Source organism: Ambystoma mexicanum, chromosome 3q, assembly GCF_040938575.1.
Source record: "Ambystoma mexicanum isolate Mex_15411 chromosome 3q, UKY_AmexF1_1, whole genome shotgun sequence".
Lineage (NCBI taxonomy): Eukaryota > Metazoa > Chordata > Amphibia > Caudata > Ambystomatidae > Ambystoma > Ambystoma mexicanum.
Window position 1 is genome coordinate 483540416 of NC_090926.1, and position 25813 is coordinate 483566228.

Below are 25813 nucleotides of genomic sequence, written 5' to 3' on the forward strand. Positions count from 1 at the left end.
TCTTACCAAATCCATACCCATCACAGCCAACAACTCACCTACACCCCACTTCACCCCTTTCTCCCACATATGAAATCCCAAAGTGCCCCCCTTCCTCCTCCACCGGTCCCTATAGTAGTCAAACCTCCAATTATACTTCAAACATTCACGCACCGGATGAGTCACACTCTTCGCACTGCACTTCACCCACCACCTCATATTCAACGCATCCCTCCTCAACCCCAACGGCATCTCCCCCACAAGCACCTGCACCGCATTCACTGACGAGGACCTCATCATATCCGAACACACCCTCAATGCCCTCGCCTGCACCCTATCAAACCGCAACTTCTGACTCGCTGTGAAACCCACTGCCACCTGACATCCAAAATCCATCACACTCAAAATCAACCCCTTATACAACATTTGTAAAGACTTCTGCTGCGCACCCCACTCTTTCCCAGACACCGCCCACAACAAATTCAACCTACGTTTACACTTATCCACCACACCATCCACCTGCAAATTCCAGTTCAACTTCCTATCCAGAATCACCCCCAAGTACCGAAACTCTTCTACGCTCTTCACCCTCACACCTTTCAAAACCAATTCTATCTCCTGCTGCACCCTTTTCCTCGAGAAAACCATACTTACACTTTTATCCACAGACACCGAAAAGCCCCATTTCCCACACCACTCCTCCATACGCACTATCGCAGCTTGCAGCCGGCTCTGCACCAACAACAAACTCCGCCCTCTTACCCATACCACACCATCATCTGCAAAGAAATCCACCTGACATCCGATTCCCGCCAAAGCCTGAATCAACCCATCCACCATCACATTAAACAGCATTGCACTAATCACATTCCCCTGCGGCGTCCCATTCTCCATCTTCCAAACCTCAGACATCACCCCCCTCACTCTCACCTGAAAGGTCCTATCAGCCAAAAACGCCCTAATCCACCGAAACATCCTCCCTTTCACACCCATCTCCAACAGTCTTATCAACAACCCGCTCTTCCATACCATATCATACGCTTTCTCCAAATCCAAGAAGAACGCCCCCACCAACTCCCCATCACACAACGCCTCCTCCACACCAGTCACCAACCTTACTAACGGATCAGACATCGACCGATTCCTCCTAACCCCACTCTGGAAATCACTCAGTCGCCCATTCGACTCCAAATAAAACCCCAATCGCTCAACCAGCATCTGTTCCATAACCTTACACATCACAACAGTCAGCGCAATCGGCCTATACGACTTACATTCCGTCGGAACCTTGCCACCCTTCAGAATCGCCACCACAATCTCTCTCTTCCACAACTTCGGCAAAACTCCACTCTTCCAGATCTCATTGAACAGCGCCAATACCTCTAACTTGCATTCCACTGGCAACTTCTCCAAAAATACATACATGACCCCATCCACCCCTGGACTAGACCACTTCCCCTTCCGAATCGCCCCATCCAACTCCACCATAGAAAACGGAACCTCGTACTGTTCCTCCCAAGGCCCAACATCCGCCAACAACTCCTGCATCTCCTCCTCAACCACACCCATACTTAGCCTCACCGCTTCTGGAAAATTCCCTGAACTGTGCACCTCCGCAAAATACTCTCCCAACAAATTTGCCTTCTCCCCTTCCTCACTGACCACCTATTCCCCTTTCAACAACACAGACATACCACCCTGTGGCCTCATCAATCCGCACATCCTCTTGAACTGTTTCCAAACCTCACCCACACCAGAATCACTCCCCAGGGACCCACAATAGCCCCTCCAATGTCCTCACTTTCTTTCCCTAATCACCCTCTGCACCACCGCCTTAGCCTTCTTATATGCCACCAGATCCACCAACATTCCCGTTCTCACCGCTCTCGCCCTAGCCTTCTTCCGTGCCGCCACTGCTCTTGAACATTCCACCGACCACCAAGGAACCTCGATCTTTCCACCCTTCCCCTTCTCAATCTCCGGAATTGCTGCCACAGGCGCTGCTCTCATTCCCTGCACCAGATGCTCATTCCATTCATCCACCCCCCCATCCCTTCCCCATGGAACAATCAAATCCCGACACACTCCCTTATACACCTACCAATCAGCCTTCCTAAAATTCAACCTACTCCCAGACATACGTGGCCTGATCCCTACCTCACCCCTCACAGTCACCAAAATAGCAGAATGATCGCTCCCCATGCCCCCATCCTCACGCACCTCCCAATCACATTCACCCACAATTGCAGCAGTCACCCAGGTCAAATCCAAGCACGACAACTTCCCAGTCCTCACATCCAACCGCGTACCCGAACCATCATTCAGCAATACCAGACTCAATTCATCCGCCATGTCCTCCAACAGTTCCCCATTCGTATCTTTCTGATCACTACTCCACAACGTGTTGGCACTGTTAAAATCGCCACACAAAACACAAGGTCCCACATGCCCCCTTATCTCTCCAGACAGCACACCCACTTCCACCACCTCACACGGATTATAATAATTCAGCACCAATACTTCCGATCCTCCTACCCGAATCCCCGCCCCAATCGCCTCTACTGCTCCATCCACCACAATCTCCCTTGCAACCAACCCCTTTCGAACTGCTAGAGCCACACCCCCTCCTCTCCCCTCCATCCTATCTTTACGAAACAACTCAAAACCCGGAATCATAAACCTCAGATCACCCCTTAACCACGTCTCCTGAATACAAACCACATCTACATTCAATTCCCCACACAACACCACTTTCAACTCCTGACCATTCCTCAACAAACTCCTCGCGTTCCACTGCAAAATCCTCATGACGGCACCCCACTCTGCTTCCACACTTTAGCAACCATCCTAAACACATCCTGTTCCACCACATCCACAACACTCAAAAACCTCCTCCCCGCTTCCACCACTCCTTTCGTAAGATCCGACACACTGATAGACACATTCCCTTGACCAGCTCCAGCACACTCACTATGAAGCACATAAACTCAGTTTTTGGGACAATCACCATTTCTACGCCTTTCACCTCACCCACCACTTTCTTCCTTCCCACAGCCTCATCCACCACTGGCTCTTTCGCACTCACCTCACTCACTACCCGTGCCGGTTTCACCCTTGCTACAGCCTCTGCATAAGACAAACCTTCCGCCGCCCTCACCTGCACTACCTCTCTCACCACCCTGTGACTCTCAAACCCCCTATACGCGGGAGAATGCCTCCCCCCACAATTCACACACTTCTCCGGGGTCTCCACCTTGCATTCCTTAATATCATGATCTCCACCACACCTCCCACAGTGTCTCTCATTCCTGCATACTCTCGCCACATGTCCAAACTGTTGACATTTATAACATCTCAAGGGCAACGCTACATAAACTTTCACACGGAACCTCTGATATCCCAACTCCACCACTTTCGGACACTCCGTCCTCGCAAACCTCACTGCCACAGTCGTAGATACCACATCCCCATGTGCATCTCTCCTCCACAACCTCCATGCTTCCACCACCCCCACATCCGCCAATTTCTTTTCCACCTCAGACATATTCACAGACACTCCATACAGCACCCCTTTACACGACACACCACTTTGATCAATCACTCGCACCGCATGCCTACCCAGACAACGCACCTCCAGAATCTTAGCCTTGCTACTAGCATCCGTCCCCTCCACCAACAACCAGCCCCCAGCCACCACTAACACCCGAGTAACATCCCCCACAGCCGCCTCCACCCATCTAGCAATTTCCAACAGATTCACCCCCAGAAACGTCTTCTCTCGACTCTCAGGCTTCAACACCACCTTCCACACACTGTCACCCTGCATCTTCTCCTCCTCAGACCCAACGCTCTCTGGGCTTCCAGCCCTTTCAAAACGGGCTTTTCCTGGATTACCGACCCAGTGTTGTTCCGGGCCAGCCCCCCTTCATCATCCCTCGGGGATCTGCTGCGATCCTGTCCCCCACTCTCCTCCATTCCTCTTTCCACAGATGAAGATTTTATAGTCAACGTCCTCCCCCTCTTCACCCCCTCCCCCACCTCCTTTTTCTTTCCTTTCTCCTTACCCATCCTTACCTCCTCCTTAGAGCTCATTCACCCCCAGCCCCAGCCTTGAGAGTCCGCTCCACCTCCTCGAGCCCAGCACCCTCCACCCAGTCACCGCTCCGCCCTGCCTGAGTCCGCCCACTGTTCTCATCTGCAGCCTGACTCTGTTCACATGATGATGACATGGGACGCAAGCTCTCAAAGGTCGGTTACTGCGTACGCACTCGCTCGCTCTGATCCTGTCTGGTAGTTAACTTATATCTTTGGAGATACGAGAAATGCTTTACATGACACCTTAGGGATGAATATGACAGCACAGAAAGACCAACAATATTAGTTAAATTTAAAATACTCCTGACAGCATATATTATTACTAGACTCGGTGTTGCAGCATGCACATTTGCAAAAAGTAGATAGAGCAAAAATAATATTCACAAGAGGGTCATTTTAACATATTGCACTTTTGTTTCTCATGGGAAATGGCCATGTCATTGACGCAACACTTTGTTGGCTCCAAATCCTCTGCGTGCCACAGCTGATAATGCTCTGCTAGACACTGCTTGTCATTTTGTTTGTAGTCATATACTTGCCATTCAATAAGGAACATCATGGCCACATATGCCATTTCTACATACAGTATACACACGATTGGTTTTCTCAGGTACAACAGTGATCAGTCATGTACCAGAGTCAGATAATTGGTGGACAAGAGGTTTTAGTACACACCAGGGGGAAGTAAGCCGAACACAGTACATGCTCAACTTCAACTTTTATTGTTTTGTTTCATTGGGCCATTTAATGTATTATTTGAGGATATAAACTACATAATAATTGAGTATGTATCTTAAACCTGATGCTCATATTTGGCGATGGAAATGGTTGTCAAGAGGAACAAATTAAACGTGCTTAATGTGATCATCTATTAGAATGCACATAATTTACCCTATTCAGCCCTTAGAGACAATCAAATTCCTTTTTAATTGAAATTCATATTGCAGTAGCGTATAGACAAAAACTAAATTATTGTTGTAATGTAGTATCCTTCCTCCCAGCCTTCCTTTCATAGAATTTGACCATGACCATTGAGGGAATAGGGGAATACATAGACGGGCTTGTTTTATCCTTGCCCATTGTGCGGGTTTAGGTTCTCAATATTACCCTGTCATTTTGAAAGGCTTAAAAGTCATTGCGTCATTAGATCATTTCACACAAAAGCAGAATGTCACTGTATATAGAAGGGGGACATCTGACCCCATGTCTCCCAATCAAGCTGGGAACTCAGTGTTCATGTTTTCACTGTTAGTAGGTATTTGTCATTATGATTTGATAATCTACACACAATTAACACACCACACATTCTTACTTCATTTAACATTGATCATCAATTGTGCCTCTTGGTGTTTTGACATCAGCCCTTCTTCTCTGTCCTCTTCCCATTTTTTGGTCCCCGTATTGACCTTTACAAGGTCAGCACTTGGTTCTGGCAATTCAACCTGGAAGCTTTTTCCCGCCAGACTATCGCCCTGGTATACCAGCAGGGACATAAAGAAGACTACCCTCTGCAAGGGCACATTTGAGCACAACCCTAATCCATCACTCAACCATGTGTGGACTAAATCATGTACCACTAAATGATTTTACCAGAAACGTGCCTAATGGGAAATTGCTAACAATCGCAAAGAGGTTCTTTTCCTGTTCTCGCCAAGCATGTGTTTGATTGACTACAAATTAATACACATGTACCTCTACAAACCCATGCATGATCCCTGCCACAAAACTCATTTGATCCTTTCCATTTACGTCATCTTTATTCTATCCTATTTGTGCTTCTTTTACCCACTCATCCTTGTTCCCATTTCCTTCACACTACAGAGCACTGTCTGGCTCACCCTTGATGCAGTCACATTTGCACCCAGGGAAGGGCGCTCAATCAATCAGGTGGCTGGAAGAGCAGGAGAGAATACACTGTATTTATTTATTTATTTGCATTTGTTAAGCGCACTTGCAGCCAAGAGGCATCGAGGCGCTGTTACAGAATGTGAGAGGAACTTGTGATTAGCAGAGTGGATGACCATAGGTCTCATAGTTACACATAGATATACAGTGATATAAACATAGAAGTACAGTGGTATACAGTAATATACACATAGATATACATTGGTATGCAGAAACAGGAATAGTGCAAAAGGAGAATCACATTGGGAGGCCTTTTAGATAAAGAGCCTGGTTTTGATGGCCTTACGAAAGACTAGGTGTGACTCAATCAGTTTGAGATGAGGTGGCAGTGCGTTTCAATGCATGGCAGCTTGGGTGTGGAAGCTAGAGCCACCAGCGCGCACTTTATGCATTGGTGGGCGTGACAATTGTGTTGACATAGTGTGACCTTAAGGGTCTTGTGGCCGTGTGCTTGGTGATTCTGTGTATTAGGTAAGGGGGGAAAGTTCATGCAGGCATTTGTGGGTGATAGCGAGGGTCTTAAAGACAATTCTCTGTTTGACTGGGAGCCAGTGAGCCTGCCTCCTGATTTCAGAGATATGGTCTCTTCTGGCGGTACCTGTGGTTGGCTCAGAGCATTGTTATGGACTAGCTGCAATTTGGCAATGTTTTTGTTGGAGGTCTCAACGAAGAGGGCATTACAATAGTCTAGCCTTGACCCGATAATTGCCCTAGCAATGGTAAGGCAGTTATGGGAGGACAGAAAGGGCCTGGCGGCGTTGAGGACTTTGGAGTAGTACGCTGAGGAGGCGGCGATAGCATTCACCTGTCTGTCCATGGATTGGTTGGAAACCAGGTAGACTCCGAGCGTCTTCACGTAGTTGGAGACCTTAATGGGGATGTTATCGATGGTGAAGGAGGTGTATTGATCACCGAGGTTGCCCAGCGTCAGTGGGGAGCCTATGAGGAGAAGTTCAGTTTTATCACTGTTAAGGCAGAGCCAATTCTCTGCCATCCAGGATTGGATGGTGGAGTAGATGGAGGTGAGGGTTTTAGTGTCGGCTAGGTAATCTCCGGTAAGTGGGATAAGGACCTGTGTGTAATCCGCGTAGTTGGTATACGAGATGCCAAGGGAGTCGAGGATGTTGAACAAAGGCCTAGTGAAGAGGTTGTAAAGCATGGGTGTGATACAAGAGCCTTGTGGGACACCGCAGGTGATGAGGATGGGAGAGGCGGCTGCTGAGTCAGAGAAGACCTTCATGTCTCTTTCTTGGAGAAAGGCAGTGATCCATTGACATGCTTTGGTGGAGAAATTGGCTTGGGTGGCTAGATGGTGGCACAGGGTGTCGTGGTCCACCAAATCAAAGGCGGTGGAAAGATCCAGGAGCAATAGGAGAGCAGGTTTGCCTTTGTCTCTGAGATCGTCCATGTGGTTCTTTAGATCAAGGAGGGCCGTCTCGGTGCCGTGGCATGGGCGGAACCCGGATTGCTGCAGGCCGAGGAGACGGTTGTCTTCCAGGAATTTTTGGACTTCCAGGTAGGCTGCTTTGTCCAGTATTTTAAGCAGGAACGGAACAGTGGTGATGGGTCTGTAGTTCCCAGGGACCGTTGGGTCGAGAGAGGGTTTTTTAAGGAGTGGGCGTACGCAGGCTTCCTTAAGTCCAGACGGGACATGGCCTGACTGGAAGGAGGAGTTAATAAATGCAGTAAGGAATGGGGCCAGGATGTGTGCCGAGTCTTTGATGAGACTAGCTGGGCAGGCATCGCCCTTACAGTTGGAAGGTTTAATGGAGTTGAGCAGGGCAATGACCTCTAACTCCGAGACATCTTTGAAGTCAAAAGGCGGGGAGGGGGTAGTCTTGTTGGGTGGTTTGGTGTACAGATTGGCTATAAGGGTAGAAAGTGCTTATTGGTGTCTGCAAATTTTGGTTTGGAGAGTGTTGAGCTTCTCTAACATGGCAGATTGGATGCTATTACACCACTTGGCGTCCTTGAGAACTGAGGAAGAGGGAACAGGTGGTTTTTCCAATTCCCTAAAGATGGTGAATAGTTCTTTGAAGCCCGACTTGGCATCAGTGATCCTGGCGTTAAAGGAGGCAGCTTTGGCTATGGTAATGTTTGTTTTATAGGATTTGGAGATGGCTTCGAACTTTTGTTTGGTGTCTTCAGAGGGGTTGGCTTTCCATGCGGAGAGGGCAGTCCTCTTTAGGGTACGTCGGTCAAGGAGTTCTTTAGTGAACCAAGCATTAGCATGTTTGGCCTTTTTGGCTTTTTTGAGGATCAAAGGGGCGATGGCGTCCACAGCTGATGTGATGACTTCCCTGAAAGTGTTGGCTAATGTTTCGGGGTTATTGGAGGATGAGGCCTGTAGGGCAGAGTGAAGAAGGTAGGGTGCTAGATTCTCTGCTGTGAGTAGACGTGAGCTCCTTGTGTAGGTGGCAGGGCAAGGTGGGGGGGGGCAACTTTCTTGGTTCCAAGGTTGAATTGGATGTAGTGGGGGTCGGACCAAGGGATGGGGGTGTTTGCGTTGATGAGGATGGAGCAGTTATGGTGGCTGATCCAGTCGAGGTGCGCCTTGAAGTATACTTCCCACTTACTCCAGACACCAATGCCCTTGACCCGGCAGGTGCCATCTTGATTATGGGGCAGCAACAGGGAGGTTTATGTTCCAGTCCCAGCACTCCTCTCGCCGGTGGCTGCCATGAAAAAGAAAAAGGGGCAAAGTCCTTTTTTACAATGGCTGCGGTCATCTTTTGTTTTTTCCTTCTGGAAATTTGGTCTGCACAATAGCACAGAGCCCATCCCCCAGGAAAAGAAAACTATTTGCACCCTGGGCAAACACAGGGTTGCAAATAACATTCACACCCCAGCTACGGGCATACATGGCCGATAAAAGCCAACAGCCTTGGCTTGGGCTGGTGGGCCATTACCTGACATGTAGGCCACTAGGCTGGGCCGTGATTGCTACAGTAAACCGCTATCCAGACAAGTATGTGCAGCGTATGATGACTATGGTGGTAATGGGCACAGTATAAAAGCTTTTTAACATAACACAATACCACGTAACATAGACATTTTTGGCAAGTACTGCTGTGCAATTATCACTATTTTGTCAAATACAGTACCTTAACTCCAATTGCATCTTTATTTCATGGCTTGTTCATCTGATGCTATACACTTGTTACAAATGTTCTGTTCCATACAGCTAACTTATACACAATTTTACAGTATGTAAGGGTCAAGACATAAGGCTCGGACACAATGGTGCCATGTTTTTGGATGCAGACATTTTTTTAACACTAAAAGGGTTGGAAAATGCCACACTATCCCTAAAGCTAAGAGGGGCTTTCCTGCCTTAAAGGAAACTAATGAGATTGTTAGAAAGTCTGAATCTAAAAAGTCTGTTACTGTCATGTCCCAAAAACCTACTACTGCACATAACACTAATAGTCTAATATAACTGTACAAGGATGATGTCTTGTCAAGTCAAAAGTGTTTGTTGTGCCTCCAACCCACAGAAAGGTTCCCAGTTTCACTGGTAGAAAAAAGTGAAGCAAAATAATGTTCCAAAATACAAAATTCCAATGCCAGGGTTGTGCTCCTTTCCCCTAGGTTCCTTATTATATTAAGTCTCCGAATAACTCATAAGGAACTGTTGTTTAGCTGACAGTTCCTGTATTGTAGTACTGCAGGATTCTTCTGATGCCAGTCATAGGATTCAGGACCATTTTATTTTTCTCCTCTGTCGGGATCCCAGACCCTCTTGGCATCGAACTTTGGTTTTCCATGTGGGTGTGGTCCCAGACTCACAATTGGGCTATGATGATTAATTTTTTATAACACATTTAACACTGAAGAGGTTTCTAGGTGCAGACCCGGGATTCAAACCTGTGTTGCTCTGTGTCGTCTTGCTTCCAAGACGAGCACATTGCCACTGAGCTATACTAACCGTGCCAATGTTGTGTTGCATCCACTTGGTTCCCTCTCCTGCTAAATATGCAACTCTCTTTCACTTGTTTCAGGGGCCCAGACCCTCTCTTCATCCGGGGTCCCAGACCCTTTTGGCTTTCGGTGCGGGTACCAGACTTGCATAGTTGCATTGTGTCAGTTTGGTTCACACTCATGCCAAATATACAACTGTCTATTATTAATTTCAGGTTCCCAGATCCTCTCCGTTATTAGGGTCTCACACCATCCTTCTCTTGGGTGTGGATCCTAGACCTGCACTGTTCTGTTGTATCCGCTTGGTTAACTGTCCTGCCAAGTATAAACCTGTCTCTTGTTTGGTGTAGGTTTCCAGACCCTCTTTCTACAGCTCCTTAGCTCACCATTATGATTCCCCAGACCTCCCACACCTCACGACCGACTTGCCTCCCTGTTTGCTTCCCCCTTGTTGTTATCAGCGGTCCCCAGGCCACTGCCTCCTTGATGGAGGCCCCAGCAGTGTTGTTGGCAAACAGCGGGGTCTGCAGCATCCCTGCAGACTGAGGCTTCTCTCCGGTTGCACGTACTGTTCCTTCTGAGCTTCGTGTCTCGTTTCTGGCTCCCACTCTTCCTCTTCGGGGGACGGCTCTCCCTCTCTCGTGTCTCTCCAATGCTTTTGTTTGAGCCTGATCTTGACCTCGATTAGAACTGCGTTGGACTGCTGTATTCCTTAGAGCCAATCACTGTCCTTTGGACACTAGGCCGCTTGTTTGTTTGCTCACACGTGATCCTTTTACTCCTTGCCATCTTCTTTATGCAGGTCAGTTTCACTATATGCATAATACTGCATATTATCTGGCTTTTCAGAGTGGTATTGTAGGTTGGTTATGCTAACTTGACAGTAATACATATGAGCTGTATCAATGGAGGGGGTAGGAGGACTTGGAAAAGGGCTATGATGGGGTAAAGCAAGGTGATACTGCATCCTTCCCCATGGGCTCCTCGCTCAGGACAGCATCCCCAGGGGGACTATTTGACTGTCGATGCAAAGCCCTGGCCCCATGAGAAAGGTCTCCACCTAGGGAAGAAGCAACGACATCCTCAGATTCATCGCAAGTAGTAAAATGCAGTACTTTAGATCATAAACATTCACAACGTCCATCCCTATTCAGACATGGCATTGGTAGACCACAGCAACAGGTTCATCCCTTAGAAGGTTATCATAAGCCTTTGCTGATGAGGTTTACCCCCATTCTGACATCACCCTAATAGCAGTACTCTTTTCCATTTTATTTCAATCTGTTAAAATGAGAAAAAGAAACCTCTAACCAATATTGAGAATCGGTTAAGTTTTGATAAATTAATTATGAAAAGAAAAGTCCCTCAATCTCTTTCTAATAGGGCTGGCTATGTTCAACAGAAGGCTTTATGGTTTCTGTAAGTAGATTTATGTATTTGGATGTTATTTTGAAATCCTCTGCTTAATGAATTTCAGCTCTGTGGCGTAACTACCAATGTGTATTTCGTGTTTGCTTCTCTTTTGCACTGTAGACTTTTATTTTGTTTATTGTATGATGGATTTTTTTGGCAATTATCTTATCCTAGACTTCTGCCAAAGTCACCAGGCCACTGCATAACCAGGAACGGATTGCTCTGCGCAGATATCTTCTGTCTCTGAGTATAGCCATCCAGCCAGTTACTCTGCAGTGCTCAGCCGATCCCTTCCCCCACATGGACATCAGCGTCTGCCAGAAGAGAGATGGACTTGCGTAATCCCTGCCGCACGCAGTGTTCTCTGATTGTCCCGATGCGTCACCAGACTTGAAGAACACTTTGCCATTCCCTAATAAACCCCTCACAAAGAATGGAAGGGATGTTCTTACTAGGCAACCACCAGGATGACCTTTGTGATTATGAGGACATGTTCTTTGTGGATAGAATCCTGAGTGAGTGGCATGAGGCTGTGATTTCTGCAGCCTTTGTGTGAACATGCTTTATGTGGCAGATCAGTTAATGCTCACTATCCGTGCAAGCTGGTTGCCCTATGGTTCCTTTCTACTCACCTCTGCCTGCCTACCTTGCCACCTGCTCATCCTGTCTGTCATAAGCCCGCCTTTCTGAAGCTACGGCCTCTTGACTTGAACGTGGTAGCGTTTGGATGTGACTAGCACGGCTAACTTAACGGTATGCCAATAGAAAGGACTTTCACCGGAGCCGGATGATGCCAGGACCTCTCCGGTTCTCTTTGTGGGGGTGCCATGCAAGTCCTGTGAATCAGATCTCCGAGTCTGAATGGTAAAGCACTGCTTTACGTTCTTCTGGAGTATTGCACAAACCTCTTTTTTCCCTTTTTTAATATTGTTCTTTTCTAGTATATGTTTTCTATTCGTAAAGGCCCCGCCTGTTGAACAAGAAACCCATTTACAAGTCATTGGTGATCTTTTCGTCTCTATCGCCTCTCCCACGAGACAGCTGCTGCTGAGTTTTGAGCAAAACTTCAAACGCCACTTTTCAATTGCATTTACATCTCAAGACTGGAATGTCTCCTTTGCAATGTGCTCTGTTAACATGCGCGTGCGCGAATATATGATCTGAAAATAAGGGACAGAACTGCAATATGCACTGACACCATTTTGAGAATATACTTCAATGCTGTAGGACAGTAGATACGGCCTATTGGAAATGACTAAATCTTTAAACCACGACCCTGTGATTTGCACAATAAGAAACATGGGAAGAAGTATGCAACGGGTGATTAGCTGAAGTAAGAGTACATCACTTGCCACCTACTATTACAAATGTTCACGACAAATAATTTACTTTATTAATTCGCCTCACAAAAACTAAACTGAGAAATGAAGACACCATTTTAGTAACGCATTGAATTGTAGTTGTTCCAGCACCAGTAGACTAACGTATTTGAATATGTGTCTACTGCTATTCTAAATGCACTTTAAAGAGAAACTGGCATAGACAAACCATTGGAAACAAGTGTTGTTTTTACGCTATACATCTGAAAGCCTGCACTGGCAGCCCAGTTAACCATGTAATACTAAAGAATCATGTTCAGGCTAAAAACCCGATTACATTTTTTAATTCAATTCACTTGAATAAAAAAAATAAATAATGAAATAAATAAATAAACGTTGTCAGGATAACTGTTCTTAAAACATATTTATCATAGATAACAAAATGCAACATGAAGCAGGCACACTTTCCTTAAAGCAAGATTACATACAGAGCACCTGCACGGTACTCTTTGGAGCCAATACAGTATCAAAATCACCAACGGTGAATTACAAGAAGTACACCATCGCACTTCACAACTTTTTGCAAAGTATATGTTAAAGACATCCATAGTTGGTGAACATTCTGGGTGAATGTGCATTGTATGTTATCATGTGCAACCTAGCCGAGTCTGAAAGATGGATACATGTCACTATTTGAACACAGAGATTGTGTATCTTTTAAAGTAGCTTTGATATCATATGTTACTAAACGTGTGAAGCTTCAAAAGCTTCACCTAAACTGTTCTGTTAATAGTGATATGTGAGGTTCACTAGAGCAGTGCATTCCCTTACCATTGCCTGTGGCTCTAGTTGCCAGCATTGACTGAATACCAAATCTTATAGAGAGACACTCTTGTGTTGTCCAGCGATGACATATGAACCATGTAGAACATGGTTTTTATAATGATCCAAGAATCAACATTCAATTATGTGAATTGCTATGCAGGGCTATAAATCACAATCTTTGTTGTTCATACCATACCAGATGAGAGCTTGTTGTGTTACTTTTTAGATGTGATGCAAGATTGTATACACTGTATTCTTCGATATGTGAAAGGTTTAACTGGTACTGGATTGGTATCTGCTGCTCTACTCATCCTTTCTAGTAATTCACATTGGCATTGGTCTTAGCTCTCAGAGTCATTGTAAGCCCATAGCTCCCTCACCGTTACAAAGAAGGCACATATCGTTGCCGTTATTGACCACTGTTCAACCACTCGGCATGCAAGCAATGCAGTCAATAACTGCAGTATTGACAACATTCAAACAATCTGACACGCCTTAATATGCCAATGGCAGCAATGCTTTGGCTGATGCATCATTCATCGCAACAGTCCCTTGTCAGTGTGAATGCATAGGGTTGTGCTGAAGAGTACGTGAAAATGGTTTTGGAGCAATACAACAAGGAATGACCAAGTGGCACCGTGTGAGAGGACATAAACGGTGGTGTGTGCCTGCACTCACACCTTCTTGTTTTCTTTTCCTAGCCAGTAGGTCAGCATGTCCTTGCTCCATCTTTACACTCTTCAACAATAACCAATGCCTGTCATCGTTTCTGTTTAGAGTTATTACAGCCAAATGTTAGTTAGGGGCAGCTTTAGGGAATACAATAACTGATCACGAATGGGGGTTGAGCAAAAAGTAAACAAAGAATCCAGGGACACTACCAACACACATCGATGTGCATGTGCAGTTGTGCTGCCCCTTTGTTTTTTTTCATCCCTGCTAGACACGGTTACCCTATGAGCAGCCCTCAGCATTATCTCCCCTGACATGGTCAACATATGCTCGTTGCATTATTGCTCAAAGACGTGGTCCTTATGGCTTTGGTTTGGGTGATTGTCCTTCGTGACTTAATGTCCTTTTGTCCCAAAATCAAAATGGTGAATTCTTAGCAATAGTATACGCTGCGTCGGTCAATAATACTATAGTAATATCATAAGGGTGAACTTGAAAAAGGCACGCTATGACTAATATGTTTACTTTTTTATCGATCAGGCATGTTTTGCAGCTTCTTCAGAGAAAAAGAAAGTATGTAGGTTTAACATTAGGTAATGGAAGGTGAATGCAGTAATTTAATAATGCTCATTTTACGTAACACGTGCCATAGGAGTTTAGTTCAAAAGCCATACTGCCGCACTGTCAACAAAAACAACACAATTAAACAGATCACAGCTGATATAAAAAGGATAAGTGGCAGGGTTATTTTTTTATTTTTTTTTTTTATTGATTTAGCTGTTAAAACAACTTTTCAATATACACAATTCAAACATCAAACATTAAACATTTTAAAGCAACACACATTTTCATTAAACATTTTAAAACAACAACAACAAACATTTTCATTTAAACATTTAAAAATCATATTGGATGTGCCGACTCAAACAGCGCCAGTAATATTATTACTTTAACATCACAAAAGACATATTGGTAAATTAGCAAATATCAGTCAATCTAATTATTACATCACAATCAGAATATTCATAATACACAGATTATCTGGTAGATGTCTTAGTAATCAGTTACTCCTCGTCAAGTCAGTCGCTGTTTGAGCTTGAAACCACCTCTCAGGTAGGAATATCCCAATTTATAGCCATCAAGAAATTACCTAGGGCCACCTGGACAGAATATTTGTTGGAACATAGTAGAAAAGACCAGCGCATGTCGTAGGCAATGATTGTTAACATACTCATCACCTTTGAAAAATGTTTTGATCTTAAAATAGATAATTGAACACAATTGCAGACTAGGTGTTCAAGAGATTCAATCGTAGTCGAATCATTACAAAATATGCATGACAAAAGTGATCGAGGTCTCAAATTGCGTCTCACTTGAACTTGGTGAGTGGGCCATAGATCGAAACGTGCTCTCATTATTCCTGATCTCAATACAACTGATGGAAATTTTAATAGATAAGATTCAGGGCTTCTTACCGTTTTGGGCCAAAATCGATATTTACATGGTTGATGGTATTTGTGGCATTTCTCTAAGGTCTTAAACCAGTCTAATTGGTATAAAAGATTTTTTGCCTTTGTTGGGTTAGAGATTAACAAGGTTATTGGTATGCTTGCGACCGCAAGAGCTTCTAAACAGAAGTCAATCCATAGTTTCACAAAGGATTTATCCGATGTTAACATAAAGCCAGAAATAATCGACAAAATAGTTACTTTTTGAGATGCCACTATGCATTTACGTAAAAACATACAACAACGCCATGTATAAATAGCATGCATTGAGATAAGGCCCAATTCATAGCGCAGCCAAGGGCCTGGAACACAGTTCGGCAAAGATAACACCGCTCGCCAATATTTTCCCTCGAATTTATCAAAGACAAATTTTCTGAGATTTTTACAGTTCAAAATGGATTCCGCTCCATATATAATCGAAGGGATTGCTTTTACAGTCCAGAAAACTATTGCCGGTTGAATGGAAAATTACCCAAATTTGTGCAGTATTATTTTGGTCTGCGAAATGGTTGCAGTCAGCTTTGCCTTCATGCGTTCGATCTGGCTGCATGAGTTGGTTAGGCCATCAAACTCAACGCCTAAGTAGGTGTAAGTTGGTACAATATCTAGTGGTGTATTATTTATTGACCACACCAACCTAGTCTTACTAAGTTTGTTAGCTTGATAGACTACAATCTTGGTTTTTTTAGTATTGACCACCAGTTGGTTCATACATATGTATAGGTCAAACGCATCTATAAGGTTCTGTAGGCCCTTCGGCGTCTTAGAAATTAGGACAATGTCATCAGCGTAGTTCAAGTTAGTAATTTTAACCCCTTTTAAAACAGGGGCATCAGAACATATCTGTAAAAAACAGATACTCAAATCATGTATAAAATAGTAAAAAATTGCTGCCGCTAATATGCAGCCTTGTTTTAAACCTCGCGCGGTCTGAATAGGAGCAGATAGCAACCCTTCCAAAGTAAGCCTTACGCGAATAGAAGTTGTACCATGAAATGCACGTATGATGTCAAAAAGGTCTGCTGGACAATTGTCTCTTATTAATTTCGCCAGTAATAAAGGTCGAGAAACAGAGTCAAATGCAGCGTGCAGGTCAATAAACGCAAAATAGACTGACTGCTTATGGGACTGGCAAAGGGCTTTAATTGTGTTCAATGTAAAAAGATTGACACAAGTACCCATGCCCGCAACAAAGCCTGTTTGGTAAAGATCGCGTTTACCACAGGTTTCTGTCCATAGATTGAATTCTGACAATACTAATTTTGCAAACAATTTACCTGGGGTATCTAACAAGGCAATTGGCCGGTAATTACGAGGATCTGAACGGTCACCCTTCTTATAAATAGGGACTATCACAGAATTTAGCCAAGAGGCTGGGAGTCTGCGATTGATCATCACTTGTATAAAGATTGCATGAAGATTTGATGCCCAAATGACATTATGGAGGCCATCGGGACCGGCAGCTCGTGATGAGCTTAAATTTTTGATCATTGCTTCTAGAAGGTCAAGGGAGCAGTGGATGGCCCAAGGTTTAGAGGACTGGATCTGGTGATCATTTGTATCAAATTCTGGATCACTATAGAGATCAGAGAAATAGGATACCCAAACGGCCTCTGTTACAGGATTTGATTGGACATAGGCTTGAGCTACAATTGGTTTTTGATTGAGATATCGCCATATTTCTGCTGAGTTTTTAGACCAGATGGCAGATAGCATCGCTTCACCATCTTGTTGGAAGAGCTTCGCTCGATGTCCTCGAATCCAATTCATATATTTGCATTTAGCTGTTTTTAGATTAGCATTAGTGTTAGCATTATTTGACATAAGAATTGCTCTTTTTTCCTTACGGTATTCAATTTTGCGAGCTTTAATTGCAAAGTCAAATGTATGCTTATAAGTTTTTGCTTTAGGATTTGGAACAATTGTGTGCCGAAATGGATCAAGAAAATCAATATACTCAATCAGTTTAGATGATTTATGGTACTGATGAATTGCCTGCGTAAACTTCATAAGATTTCCATGCGTCCATCTAAGCCGATTTTTAGTATTATTAACCATGAAATGTTGTTCAAGCCATTGTCTAGAAGAATTCATAGGCGTCCAAGTTAATTGGAGGGACAGAAGATGATGATCACTTACAGACCCCTTTATTATCTCAAACAAAAGAATGTGAGTAAGCATGGTTCGCTCAACATACATATAATCAATGGTACTTTGGCTAATGCCTCGCTGCCAAGTCGGATTCGGTGGAATGTCACCTTCTACCGAGCATTCACCATACACATATTACAATCCGACATAATGCGAGACCACGTGGTAACCGCCCTCGTCTTATTTCTATTAGCTAGGGATAAACAATCCATGTTTAAATCACCCATGATAAAGAAATCAGTAATGCCAGGAGTGACTGATATTAGATCAATGAAAGCTGTTAGGCCCTCAAAGAAAGCCACATCTGATAACCCAACTGGGTTACGATAGATGTTAACAAGGGCTATTATATGATTTTGACAGGTAATTTTCACCAACTGCATATAATTGCTGACATGCTTCCAGGCTTCGATTTTAAAACCCAATTTCTTATTAGCAGCCACCAATAGCCCTGACGAGGGCCGACCACGTGCTCCCATCTTTGCAGGTAGTAAAATGACATCGAAATAGTCCCATGTTGGGGATTCCAAAAGCCAAGTCTCTTGCAAAGCGATTATAGCATAGTCTGCTAGTGTTTTTAATGAGATGTGTAAATGTGAGTGGCCACGGGTATTCCAGGAAGCTATTTTAATCACATGAGGCTGTAGTGTCACTAATGGTTAAGACCAAGCTGTCTGCGTGTCATCCCGAGAGCTCATATAAATTTGAGATTGGAGAACTGATGGGGCATCTACATGTTTAGTGATGCGCTCCGGGTCTTGTGTCAACAGGAACCCCATATCAAATAAAGACATTTTAGCAAGCCATATAGTATTTAAGACTAATCCTGAAGGGATCCATATTCTCACAATTGCTGTAGTGGTGTCAGAGATGTATTCGACTTGGGCTATATCGTGTGAAGTTAGATCTTCTAGTTCAAATATATCGCCAAAAATGTTCAGAACACTTTGCCTATTTAGATTGAATTTAGGATAGGGACCATCACGGCATTTCAGGATTAGTGTGTGGCAAGCTGGCGCAGTGGTAATAGGATGGCGAGATTGCCTATTGCTGACATTTTTCATCTCGAGATTATTGAATGAGATGTTATTTTTTTCCGTGGTGTATTGTTGATGTTCTGGAGGCAAACATGAAACTTGTTTCAATATAAGCCGTCCTCTATTATTTGGGCGATGTGGAGGGATTTTGGATTGAACTACCGGGGAGGTCCAAGAGACTGATTTGGTCCGGGAATCCACTGCTGGATTTAAAGGGTAGTCACTCGCTGACGAGCAACGCTCATCCATATAGGCGTCCAATGCGCAACGCATTTCACTCGTGATAACTGACCGTTGTAGTTCAGTGTCAAGACTGCTAGAAGTTGGTAACTGTTGGGCAGAGGATGTAGCCCGAGTGTCAGTCCGGGTCAGATCGTCAATGTTGTCAGTATGACCAAAGTCGAGGGCCTCGACTAGGGCGTCTAATGGATCATGAACCACGGGTATTACAGGAAGAGCATGTTCATCAAGGTTAGTAAATGTAGGACAGGTTGGAAAAGGTTTTGCTATTTCCGCAGTCACAGGACGGACCAAAGTAATTTTTTTGAAAAAGGCATGCATGGAAGCTTTTGACATTCGTGCAGCAGGCATGTTCTTGGTCTTTTTCTTTTTGGCGTTGATTTTAACAATCTTCCTAAGTTTCGGAGAAACTACAGAGGGGCACTCATCTGGGACTGTGGAGTTCATAACAGGTAGAACATTTTCTAACATAGGGTCAGAAATTGGTGAGTCTTGCACACTCGCCCACGACTGGTTTAACGTAGCTGCAGGAACAGCCAATTTTGGAGGACTTACTGTAATAATCTGTGCAATAGTAGGCAGCGCCAGATAAGGCGTTGATAAAGAAGTTAAGGGGACTGGGGCAGCTGCCATCCGCATGTCAGAGGAAGCACCGCACTGCGTCCCTTCTGTTGAACGTGGGAGGGGTGAAGGCGCCAATTTCACTTGTTGTGTCCATAACAACAGATCATCTAATTTAGATTCTTGGTTTGTTATTTTAGAGTTCAATACCTCAAAGAGTTTAAACAGAGACATTAGTGTAGTGTTGATAGCTGTCAGTGTGGTTTGTAACAACGGAGATTGAGCCACTGCAGGGTCACCTTGAGGAAAGGTACATGGGCGACGCGGTGTAGGGTGCACATATGATATCGCAGACAGAGAAAGAGCTGAGGCTGATCGAGACACATTAGAATTTTGGTGAGAATTCTGTGAGTTGTGGATCGGTATTGGGGATTCACACTGACTCGCATAGAGAGAGACCTCTTGATTCTCATTGGAGTCATTTAAATCTAAACTGTAATCAGTAGACATGGATGATTGAATGGTTCGGTCTATTATAACTGGTTGAGCTTGACAAGGTGAATTTAACATGGTATTGTCTGAGAGTTCACATCGGGTCTTAAGATCAGCTACTGATTTAATAGAGGGTCGTTGGGGTGGAAGGTCGTGGTTGTTGTTAGACTTGAGTGACTTATGCAGCCGTGAAAATTTAGTGTGTGGCTGGGCGCGTTGGTTAGGGGTTGACAAACACACAGGATGGATCACAGTAGTACTGGAACCCTTCGGGATCAGGGGGCAAGGAGTCAAAACAATAGACTTATGTGAGGACATTTTTTTTTGTAAATTATGTTGGTGACCATTAAAACTATTACCAACATTTACCATTGATGGCATGTCGGTTTTTAATGAGTAAAGCCGTCTCCGCATCGACATTTCAAGATGACTAGAAGATGTCCCAAATAGAACAGCCAGGTAGCGTTGAAACAGAACAAAGTGCTCAGAGCAGTTTATAAACTGGGGTCCGAGGGGGGACTATAAAGAACACTTACTCATGGGTCAAGGTATAATTTAGCTCACCCCAACCGTCCACCGACAACGCGGCAAAGCGGGTAAGCGGTACTCAATCCGGTACGCGCGCGCTGTGCGCGTGCGCCGGATATTTGTTGAGTAGACAGTTTCACTACGCAGCCAATCGCCGCGGTAAGGGGTGGAGCCGAAAGAGCTCGAACACAGTTCCGGCGCCAAAAACGCCAAAGTAGACTCCCCAGGAAAGCGTCCAGCGCCAAAGTTCAAGACAAGTTCAGCACGGGAGAGACAGGAGCACAGGAGCACGAGCAGCATCCAACGCGGGTAAGCAGTACTCAATCCGGTACTCACCCGAGTGCGCGCGCGCTGTGTGCGTGCGCCGGATATTTGTTGAGTAGACAGTTTCACTACGCAGCCAATCGCCGCGGTAAGGGGTGGAGCCGAAAGAGCTCGAACACAGTTCCGGCGCCAAAAACGCCAAAGTAGACTCCCCAGGAAAGCGTCCAGCGCCAAAGTTCAAGACAAGTTCAGCACGGGAGAGACAGGAGCACAGGAGCACGAGCAGCATCCAACGCGGGTAAGCGGTACTCAATCCGGTACTCGCCCGAGTGCGCGCGCGCTGTGCGCGTGCGCCGGATATTTGTTGAGTAGACAGTTACTACGCAGCCAATCGCCGCGGTAAGGGGTGGAGCCGAAAGAGCTCGAACACAGTTCCGGCGACAAAAACGCCAAAGTAGACTCCCCAGGAAAGCGTCCAGCGCCAAAGTTCAAGACAAGTTCAGCACGGGAGAGACAGGAGCACAGGAGCACGAGCAGCATCCAACGCGGGTAAGCGGTACTCAATCCGGTACTCGCCCGAGTGGCAGGGTTAATTGTGTGCGAGGGCAAATGCAAGAGGCAGGCGGTTGAATCTGGGGAGATACCATATGTATACAATTTCTTATATACAATTTCTTATATCAAATACATCTTCCGTAGAGTAGCTGATGGAGTATGAACAAAAAAAAAATCATTAATTAGGTAGTCAGGAGAATTTATATTTTCAGATAAACGTATGGCATGCACGTTGATAGAAAACAAGCCAGATTCAAATTGTTTTTGAGTAACAATGCACATTTTTACTAGTTATCCTGCAGACCGTTTTTACCAAGTAATCTGAAGCCTAACATTCTAATTTGTAATTACTATAAACATTCATTATTGCATCTAATCCGTTCAGATCCGGCAGCTGGATGGTGACCTAATCTTTGCGTGTGAATAATCTGAGTGAGTATTCTGGCCTTTTCACTAGATAATTAGGGCCTGACTGTTATTTATCACTATTACTGGTGGTGTATGCCACATGTTGGCAGTCAGCAGAGTGTGGCTGAAACCAGTTATTTCTTAACAGCCTACGAAGCACATGCATGTTCCGATGGATGGCAAATGTTGCTTGGTTGAACTTGTGGTTACAACTGTCCGCCAGTATGTTCTGAGTATGTTTGTATTTATGATCAAATACCAAACATCATTGACACAATCCTTAAAAATAATTAAAACATGTTGGCCCATATTACAGAAACTTTGCACTGGTGCAAATGCAGCAAGCCCAAAGTTAAAAATTGCCATAGGGCATAAATCATATTTTTCGGTGACTTTATGCGCCAAGAGAAATGTCATGCTCATGTGTTAGGGCTTGTCCTCTTCCTGTATGTGTGAGGTGCTAGGACTGATGTCAGCTTCAGAATGTAGGTTGTGAGTGTGGAGTGTGAGGTTGTAATGTTTGGAGTTGAATTGGTTCTGACCCTGGCAGTTATAAGATGTGAGCCTGGGTGGTGGGAGCCAGTGGGCTCTTGTTCCTGATTCCTCTTATCTCTTAATGACTTGATGACATCTGATCCTTGTAACCAAGAAGCTAATAAAGTATCCACTAATAGCACTTGTCCTGAGTATCCTGAGTGTCCTTGATGAGTGAACCCTATGACCAAGGAGCGGTCATAAAATCGTGCTAGCCTAAAACAAACATGATCACGGTTTAATACATGCATTGATAAAATATGTTTTTTTTTAAATATGGAAATGTTTGACCTAGTGCTAATTTCATTTGCACTTGTGCAACGTTTTGTTAACACTTCTCCTTACTTCAGTTTTCTAGATAAGTTTCAATTCCCTTGTATATTGGATGTTTTCATTTCAGATGGGCCATTTTCTTTTCAAGAAGACTTTTCTTTTGCTGCACATTTCTGTTGCTTGGTATCAAGGAAACATGGTTGTTATTTCCCATCTCACCACTACATTTCCTAGCTAAAGAGTGTGTTATCTCTCGAATTACTTATCATATGTGTCACTCAGCTGCCTTCTAAATAAGGCATTGCCTTCTCGGTATCGTCCCAAACGTCTGCCCATACCTTCAGTGGTTTCATATAGACTCATTTCCAGAGACTGGAATTAAAACCTCTATGCATGGTTCACCGAGTGACATGGCACAGTACTGGAAAACGCAAAATATTGTGCCAACAAACAGCATTATATGCACAAGGTGAAAAGCCATCCTTTTTTTCTTTTCTGTCTGTGATACTATGGAAGGCAACCACTACTTACTATGGAGCACTGCTTCTCTGACACATTAACTACCATCTTAGAAAACCGAGTTGGTACTTTGCAAGTGGAAACCTTAAAGCAGCAAGAACAGGACTCCTTTATGTTTGCAGACATAAGCACATATGCAATGGATGAATTTAAGGCTAGGTATAACAGGACATACGACCTGGAAGAAGAAACCTCCAAACCTGACTCTATGACAACCATCTCAACTTGAGGAAAACAGGATCAGCCTTCATCTTTTGAAGTCTGATCCTGAGGAGGGCAGTGTAATGTGATGAACAGTAAGCTTATGCCTGTTTCTAAGTCATCCTTTGCTCACCGTAGAATTCTAAATAGGGATCTTGCTTGTAGGCTGCGATCCACAAGCAGCAGTGGGAACACTGACATAGCACAATATTTATGCTCTAAAGCCATTACATTCATTTGTTGAAAACGGACACTCCTCATCAAAACTGCTGGCCATTACTGCATAAGGTAATGTCCCCAGGGCCTTCGTTAACGCTCTTGCTACGCTAGGGCCTGTAACTATGGGCCCCAGCAGCATTACCTTATGCGATAATGGCCCACAGTCTTGGGGCATATTGCCTAAATAACCTATTTAGGATGCAATGGAGTACTGTACCTAAGGGAAACCCAAAAGGGGATGGATTTTCTGAAATGCTTGAAAAGAAAGGTGATAAAGAGCATATCCAGAGATATGTCTGACTAACAATCAGAATTGGCAGAACAATACTGTGTTTGTGTTAATGATGGAGGAAGCTATTAGAACAGTCCCACCAGGATGTTGGCCATATTCTAAATGTTATGTGAGTTTTTGATATCTCAGCAATTTCATTATTCTGGGGCTGGGACTGATGTGATTGTTCCATACGGAATGTATAATGTATTTACTATGTATATGATGCCAATGGTAGTTACATCGTGGATTGGGGACAGGGGGAGGGATTATTGACGAAATAGAAACCTCTGTCTTGGAATGTTTGTCTAAGATGAGGTATATTTTGAGGAGGAGATAGCGATCAGTGAATATGGGGTTTGCAGTGAAAATACCAAGAAAAGAGGCATTACGACGTTTTACAATAATGTAATGGATAGGTTTCCCATTTCCCGGTCTATTGCAGTTCTTATTTACTGATTTGGCTCATTCCTATTCAAAATAATGTTCTCATGAATATACATTTGTATGTCTTACATTTGCGAGCTATCCACATTATGTACTTGTTATGTACTGTCTCTCAGCTGAATCTCATCCCTACAAATGTTTGCTGTTTCTCACATCAAACGTCGGAGGATGCCGTGACCTTCTGTTGCGGTGCGGCTTGAGATTTACACGTCTGTCATTGGTGAGTTCTTTCCTCTGATTTGGCCTGTGTCATCCAGCTGGTCCTCAATGGTTGGGGATTGCAGCTTCCTGTCTGGGGTTGTTCAGCTAGTTTTCTGTCTCATTCCTGTCAGCTGGAGACTGTGTTATCCTGGCGTTCCGGGCATGTTTGTGAGGAGGTATTGCCTCATTTTGTGCTTGTATCTCTCCCATCCTGTAAAGATGTGTTTCCCATCCTGGTGAGATGTGCAGTTCTTTGTAGTCTCCCCCATCCAGGAGTTACAATGGGTTGCATATGGGTGGGGTCTCGTAGCATAGTAGTAGTAGTAGTAGTAGTAGTAGTAGTAGTAGTAGTAGTAGTAGTAGTAGTAGTAGTGTGTGTGTTGGTTTGTACATAGTATCATATTAGTTGTGAATCAACTGAGGGCTTCACAAGGACAAACATTAAAATGATCCAATATTATGGATGCACCTAGGGTAGATGGTTCCATGTGTTAATACCCCTGCAAAAATATTGTGATACAAAAATATCGCCATATTTTTGTGGCGATATTGAGGAATGGCCCCTGCAGGGGACACCCCCGCAAACTCTGCATTATTTTTAAATGTGCAGGGGACACCCCCGCAATCCCGGCTACCACACATTATCCCCCCCAAAATATCGCCTATGGCATGCCAGACGACCATATATACGACGATATTTTTGGTGGGGATAATATGTAGGGATACCCGGTAGACTTTTAAGGATACACTTGAAAGGACATGGAGAGAAGAGCTATGCAGAATAATTGAGTAGATATAGGTTAGGAAGGCAAAGGCAAACCAAGACTTAATTATTTAGTTGCTGGATCTGCAACTGAGTTCCAGTCGAAGCAATGTTCCTGTTGGTTTCACACAATATGACCATCCTAACTGCCCTGTTGAGTGCCTGGGTCTGCCTTAGTGATTCCCCCACCATTGGCTACTTCTTCTAGTAGTAATAATGGTAGTAGTTAACGTTGCATATAAAGAAAAACAATTACCAGAAAGAATTCCAGCTTCAAGGCATCAAATTGGAAAAAAATAAATGTGCAGGGCAAGACAATGCAAATGATATGATATGATATTTTATTTGTATCGCACTCGTACACAGGTGTTTGAGAGCGCGACAAGGCAAGTGAGTGGAACAAGGAAGAACACAACAACGATCTTACTAGGCCCAGTGATATTGAGAACGTGCAAGTTGCTGGGAAAGGGCAAAAGTGCATTCAGGGGGGAGAGTGGAAAGTGCAGAGAAGA

At 44.3% G+C, this 25813-nt stretch overlaps 1 protein-coding gene across 3 annotated transcripts in view; it reads left to right on the plus strand.

The window, feature by feature from the left end:
- The window catches only part of GABRG2 (gamma-aminobutyric acid type A receptor subunit gamma2), a 907137-nt gene that overhangs the window by 302549 nt on the left and 578775 nt on the right, over positions 1-25813 (plus strand). The window lies entirely within an intron of this gene.